This window comes from Alligator sinensis, unplaced genomic scaffold (assembly GCF_000455745.1).
Source record: "Alligator sinensis unplaced genomic scaffold, ASM45574v1 scaffold40_1, whole genome shotgun sequence".
NCBI lineage: Eukaryota > Metazoa > Chordata > Crocodylia > Alligatoridae > Alligator > Alligator sinensis.
In genome coordinates this window covers 104888-111970 of record NW_005842595.1, presented here as the reverse complement: position 1 = coordinate 111970, position 7083 = coordinate 104888, and positions in this window count along the sequence as shown.

Genomic DNA, 7083 nt, shown 5'->3' with positions numbered 1-7083 from the left:
GGAAGTATTAATGGATCTCACCAAAGGGGTCTCTGACCTACAGACAAGAACAGATTTTTTCAAAGTTGATAGGTATGCTAACCACCCTTTTCTCAGATGCTGTTAAAGTACCTAGAATATAGTAGGGCTCACTGCCCAGAAGGTCTCCTTTAGTTTTATCTTTATAAAGTGAAGGACCAATTAAGACATTTCATGTACTCATAGAGGAAAACAGTAGGAAATCAAGGGAACAGCAGGTTGGAACCTATGCAATGCATCTCTGGTTCGCAGAGGTGTAGGTTGTAGCTGTGTTGGTCTAAGGCCATAGGCAGACAAGGTTCATTGGGTAAATCCAATATCTTTTATTAGACCAACTGCACAGTTAGTCTTTAGTTCTCAACCTTTTTAGACTTGAGGCACCCCTTGCTAGACTCAAGACACCCCTCAGAAGTGCCAGCTCTTAGCTTTCAATTATTTTTTGACTACAGAAATATAATCGAAGTCTTCTGTGACTCAGAAACCCCACAACAGGTTCCAGAATGTTCACACTATGACTTTGTATTGGAAATCTCTGGGTTTATCTTGTGATATGTATAGGAGTCTGCACAATGAACAGTACTACTATTGAGCAGCATCCTTTAAAAGGTCTTATAGCACCCTGATTGAGAATAAATGCAATATATTATGCAACAAACATTTCCTGGGACTGCAAAAACAAGCCCTAGGATGTTGTATGATTGCAAGTCTGTAGAGGGGACAGGGCACAAAAGCAAAAAACGCTAGAAAAGTCTGTGAAACGTAAGAGAAAAGACTTGTGAGGTATAGTAATAGAACAGAGATTCTTGGGGCATAAAACAAACAGCAGAGGACGCTGGAAACGGGCAAAGAGCAATGCCATTGGCTACTAGTATACTTCGATCTGGGAAACAGGTCTTTGTGTTTATTCATTGTAAATTAATAGGATTGAACTAAACAAATGCCTGACACTTCTTTCTCCTCTTATTACAGACAAACCTTCATATTATGTCTAACTACCGTACTTTGGCAGAAGGGATAACACCATTTCATCAGTAAGTCTGCTGTGTTCCTCCATTAGAAACACCAGTAGACACATCTTGAAATACAGCTATTTGTGGTTTACTGCACTGAAGGCACTGAGCCTGAATGAAAAACACTTCCTGTGCAACTCTCAGATGGTGTCTGTCAGTTACTCTTATCATCTGAGCATACTTGTGTTGTTTTAATGCATGAAATACCACAGATCTGAGGCAACCTAGTTTGGCTGGATAATACAGAAGTAAACCTTGTGTATATTCAGACTGAATGCAGTTCTTTCAGTTTCAGGTGGCAACGGTCTAAGAGTCATTTCCAAGGTTCATGGCCTAGTCAAGATGAAAGGGGGTGTACATACAGGGGTTAGAAATCTTCATGTGCATTAAACAGATAAAAGGGTTTCAGATAAGCACAGCCTGTCACTTGCACAAAATGTAAAGGAGCAAAATTTAAAATGTATTTTATTCCACCTATTAAATAAGGCCCTTGTATCTGAGCTGCACACTGGGGTTTGGGCCAGGGACCTCCAGAGCTAACAGACTGCAACAGGTGAGCATAAGCTAGCTGGGTCTGTCCCGGACTCCTATGGTTTGTAGGTCAGGAACAGAAGGGGACTGACTGAGTTACATAAACACATTTAAAAACATGCTTACAGCAAAGCATATTTAAATATTTCAAGATGAGGGCCCAAATGTGATTAGTCCTAGTGTTAGAGGTAGCTGGCATATATAACCTCATGTTCATTAGAAGCCCAGCTTCACCAAATGGAAACAACTTGTCCCAAAACACCATGTGATGCTACGGTTCTTTTACAGTTGCAGCGAAGTGGACAAGGTATTAGGTTCGTTCTGGAGTTATATAGCCTCTGCCAACAGGATGCTGCGTCCCTGCTAGTGCACAGTCTACCCAGAAGAACTCTGGTTAAGATCCACCCTCCCTCTGCAGAAGTGGGTGGCACTGGGTGCTGCCTGAAAGCTAGGATGGCCAAGGCAGCAGGAAGTTAAGATGAATCTAACTATCCCATCCACCTGTGGAGAGGGAGCACCAATGAATCCCAAAGTGTAAATCTGCTCCTCCCATGTGGAAACCCCAGCATTAACAGGGAAAAATCAAAGCCAGCATTTGGGAGACATGACAGGTTTAATAGGAAGGCCATTTCTTTTGAAAACTGTCTGAAGGGTTTCTGACAACTCGAACACCAAAGACCCGAGGGCCTAGCAACTCTACATGTGTTGTAACCTGTTCGATCTGGCAAGGACTGGGTCCTTTGAAAGGCGGCAACCATGGGGCTAGGGATCTGAACAGTTAAACAATTAATTGTTTAACTGATCAGCTCAGTGATAGGGTCTAACTTACCCCTTATTGTTTAGCCTGGGGCTGTGCAATCCAGGAGGGAAGGGGGGGCGGGGGCAGGAGGGAAGCCTTGAGGTGCCCCAGCAAGAACTGGAAGGTGGCGGGGCAGGAGGGAGGAAGAGGAGGGATGACTAATACCTAATAGTTAGGCTAGGCGTGAAGGAAGGGAGAGAAAAGGGAGGGGAGGGGTTGCACGTTCCCTCCCTCTCAGCGCACCGGCAGCTGCTGTGGGCTGGTAAAGCCCCTGGCTGGTTCCTGCCTGTGTCTCCTGTTTCCACTCCTTCCCATGCTGCTGCAGCTGGCCCCAGGAAGCTGCTTGGTGGTGGTTGCAGCCCCTCACTGGCTGCTGCACAACTGGGGTTCCTGAGCTGTGCTGCCTGCCTGGCAGGGCTGCTTTGGCCCCCGGATCCCCATGCTGCTTGGGGTGGGTGGGTGGGTGCAGCCCCTCTAACATGACAGGGTAGGAGGACAGGGCAGTTGCTGGCCCAGAGCTCAGCACCCTCTCCACCCTCCACTTCACAGATCTATGGACTGGAGCTCAGCGCTGCTGCACCCATCCCCATCCCTGTGCCCAACTGATTAATTGTTTAACCTGTTGTAATTACAGCAGGTTAAACGAATATTTTTTAAATTGGTATTTACATCCCTACATGGGGCCTAGTGTTGCCATCACTCTCCCCTCGCTACTGACCTGGAATGCCAATGGGAGTCCCATGACCTGAATTTTGGTGGTGGACCTCACCCCTGAATTCAACAAGAGCCTTAAATTTGACAGCCCTGCTATAGGCTAACAAGCCTGACTGAATTATGTCTCCCATGATGCAGTGCATTCTCCCCCCTGAGTGACAGGGTGCATTGGGAAGTGTCTTCAAATTCACAGTTTCGATGACACAACTATATGCAGGCTTGTTACAAATATACTTAAGGAATCATGCAAACAGTGTATGGAAGTTCCCTAAAAAACAGGAAGAGGAGGCTCCTTAAAAAAGCAGCCCTCCACCTCAACCATCTGAGACCCATAAAACTGCTGTCTTTTCTTGCTGCAACCAAAATCCTTAGAGACTAGACTAAGAGCCAAACACCCTGGCTGTTTTTTTGGTTCTAGAGATAGGGCTTGAAGGCTGACAAAAGTTCTCATTTCTGGGTAGCACAGTCTAAGATGCTATATATTGGTTTTCATACGTATTGCCAACTGAAGTCTTGGAGCACAATGAACATTATCCAGTGATGATCGGGTCTTTTTTTTTCTGAACCATGCATTGTGCTTTTCTCTGGGGAATGTGCCATTTGAAGAGGTCATAAAGTCAGCTTCTGGGCATGTTGAAGCAGATGCTTTCCCAGGGCCTGGTGTGACACCATGTTACAACAGGAAAAATGGTGAGATGGAAGGGAGTAGTCTTCCTCATTCCCATCTAGGGATGTAAATATTGTTTAAAATGCTATCCATTTAACCTCTTCCAAGTATAGCTGTTAAACAGGTAACTGATAAGCCTTAGTGACCTCTGGCAGGAATGGCCCCAGCCCCTTATATCTTCATCATGCTCCCAGTGCTGCACAGGTCCCAGGCTGGTGGCAGGGAGGGAGCTGCAAGCAGGTGGTAGCAGGCATGGCTGAGTCACTAGATGGTGCTGCCCAGCTGCAGACCAGCAGCTTCCCCTTGCCCCCACAGGCAGGGACTGGGGGCCTCTCCTGTGCTTGGATCCCCATCCCACCACTATGAGGCAGGGCCTTCCTGCTGCAGCACCCAGAATCCTAGCTGCACGGTGGATCTGCCTGGCCCCTGCTGCAGTGGCGGGGCCTGAGAAAGGAAACACTGGGTTTCCTTTCTCAGAGTGTAGAGCAGATAAGTATACAAAGGGCAGAGTTTTGCTTCAGGTGTCTGAACTATGGCTTTGAACAGGAGACATTTTTGAGAAATTTCCCTCCACAGAAATCGTTCTGGGAAGGGGAGCAGATAGGTTTTTAGTGTGCAGCTGCCCCCTCTCCCCTGCTCTCCAGATCTTCTCCAGACCGGTGATCAGTCTGGGGAAGATGTAGGTAGCAGGCTGCTCCATTCCTCTGACTCTTGGGGAAAGGCAGTACTGGGGCAAAGCCCCACTCCTTTCCTAGACCAGGGACCCTGGTGGGGCTGGAGGCACAGTGCTCAAGTGCTGCGTCAACGGTTAAAATTTCACCCTAGGCGACACTTCAAAGCCAATACCTGCAACCGCTCCAGAACAGGGAGAACAGAAGGGCAAAACCCAGAGGCAGTTGCTGGTCTGAAGAGGTGGAGAGCAGCAGTGCAAAGCACCCAGCCTCAGGAAGTCCCTGCTGCTCCCCTCTCCACCTGGACCAGACCAGGAGGGGAGCAAACAAATAACATTTGTTCTTGTGAGAGTTGCTCTGGTAGGGAGGATCTTCCAAGTTGACACTAGAAGATCTTCTCCTGGAATAGGCACGTTTCCTCCAGGAGAAACTGAATATATGCTTGTCATTTCTACCCAGGGAGTGGCAGCTCTCCCAGTTGAAATGTAATGCCAGTATGTGGCCTCTGCTTTTCCACTTGTTCTTTTTTATTTAAAATATGACCATTAATTTTCAGTCTCCTGGATTTTACATGATGGCATGTTCTGTATTTGTTTTTTGTTTTCCACTCAAGGACTTGATATATATTTGTTGCTTTAATAGTAGATTAAAGTGACAGCATTCATTTGAAACTCAAATTCTGTTTGAACATTGGAAGCCCGCTATAGTTGCCATCCCTCCCGCACTGGGCATTTGGCAGAGTACTGAGTATCCTTTCCAACCTGCCCTTGTACTGCAAATTGGTGTCATTTTCACGCTCACTGAAATAGGTATAAGCATCAACAGCAGGAAAAAAACAGAACAAAATGATTTTTTTAAAACAGAATATGGTATTTAAGGTGCACACTGTAAGTACTTGGAAATGTAAAATACAAGGGGTAGTTAATGAAGTTACGTCTGGATACACAACTTGTAATTTTTATCTATGTACCACTCTGACCTTTTTATCAGCCACTTAAAGTCATCTAGAGTAGTGGTTGTCAACCTTGTTTGTACCAGGACTCATGGCCAGTCCCGACACAGTGCCCCTCATGCCTGACTGTCCGCTGCCCCCAAGCCCCAGCCCTAGCCCTTCAGCATGTGGGGCAGGGGGTGGGTGTGAAGCATGGGGGCCCCAAGCAGCCCCTCACAGGCTGCAACTCTGCCAGCCTGCAAGGGAAAAGCCACATTTTTCTCCTTTAAAAGAGAATCCATTTTTTTTAAGTTTGTTCATGACCCTTTCATATATATGATTCCTGTGACCCATTTTTGTGTCACAACCCACGGGTTGAGAAACACTGATCTAGAGCCTTTCCATTGCCTTTAGACCAGGTTTTGGTGGCTTATTTCCCTACACTATCAGTAGGGACCTACTTAATTCATGGCCAAAGGAATTTTCACAGCTTAGTTGCAGCACAAAGACCCCATTTCATGGGCATTTCCCAGCAGCCCTGCCCCTTGGCGCTTATTGGAGAGGCCACCGGGGGGAGGACGGACAAGTGGGTGGCCACTGCCTTGGCTGCTGGCTACACTTTGTGCAGCCCCACCCCTCGCCACTGCTTGGCAGAGAGACCCCAGGGGAGGGAGGAACAAGGGGGTGGCCATCATTTTGGCTAATGCCAGCCCTTTGGGTGCTGCACCCCTCATGTCTCATATTACTTAAGCGAGCTGGTATATATTGCTTATCAAGGTCGTGCATTGGCTTACAAAGACAGATCATGCTATTTCTCATGTAAACAGAACCTCCATTGCATAAAAACGTCATAATACATTAACAATGCAATCAAGTGAATACAGATTAAGTTTCTTCAAAACAGCATGTTATTTTACAGGGACAAGGGAGAGTTGTTTTCTATTTAAAATGAGATTTGAAAGCCTGTTACAGTCCTCCACTTGCTTTCCCATTCCAATTTACATTACGGTTTCACCACAGAAAACACAACGTAAAATCTTTAACGGTGTATCTTGAACAGAAGTGGCAAGTCAGGACTGCTAGACCACTGATACTTCTCTTCCGTTTTTGATGTCAGGTTAATTTTTTGTACCTTGTTTCTGGTTACCTAGTAAAGACCAAATTATTGTGCTTTGCCTCTTTGAGGGCAGTTGTGATATTCTGTCTGCCTAGGGTTTGCTATTACTCATCATGGTATAAACATTTTCTGAGGATCATCACCGTGGGCCAAATCAGGGCCGAAAAGGAGAACTCCATAGGCGTGAGAATGCAGCAGACTTAGAACTAGTATTATTGTAACACCAAATTAGTCCCTTCCCTTATGTCAAGCAGTAATGTCACAATTGCAGAAAGGGCAGCAGACAGTTTTCTTGCCCCTGCTTGAAGATCAGCAAACATCCGGGGGCAGTGCTGTAACTATTTCCTCCTCTGATTTTTGGCACTGCGCTACACAATGGCCCTGACATTAGAGCTCTTCCCTCCCCTTTCTATTCACATTCTGAACAGGCCTCCTTGAATAATTCAAAAGGAAGACCTGCGACAGAAAGAGCTCCTTGCAATGTGTTCTTGTTGCTGCTTTCAACTGCAGCTTTGCTTATAAACTTCACATACTTAATCATCATCTTTGCACCTTGTGCCCTTATCTGTGAGTATGTCTGTGCACAAGGAGGAGGTGACAGCAATTCCAGGACAAATCCGGGGTG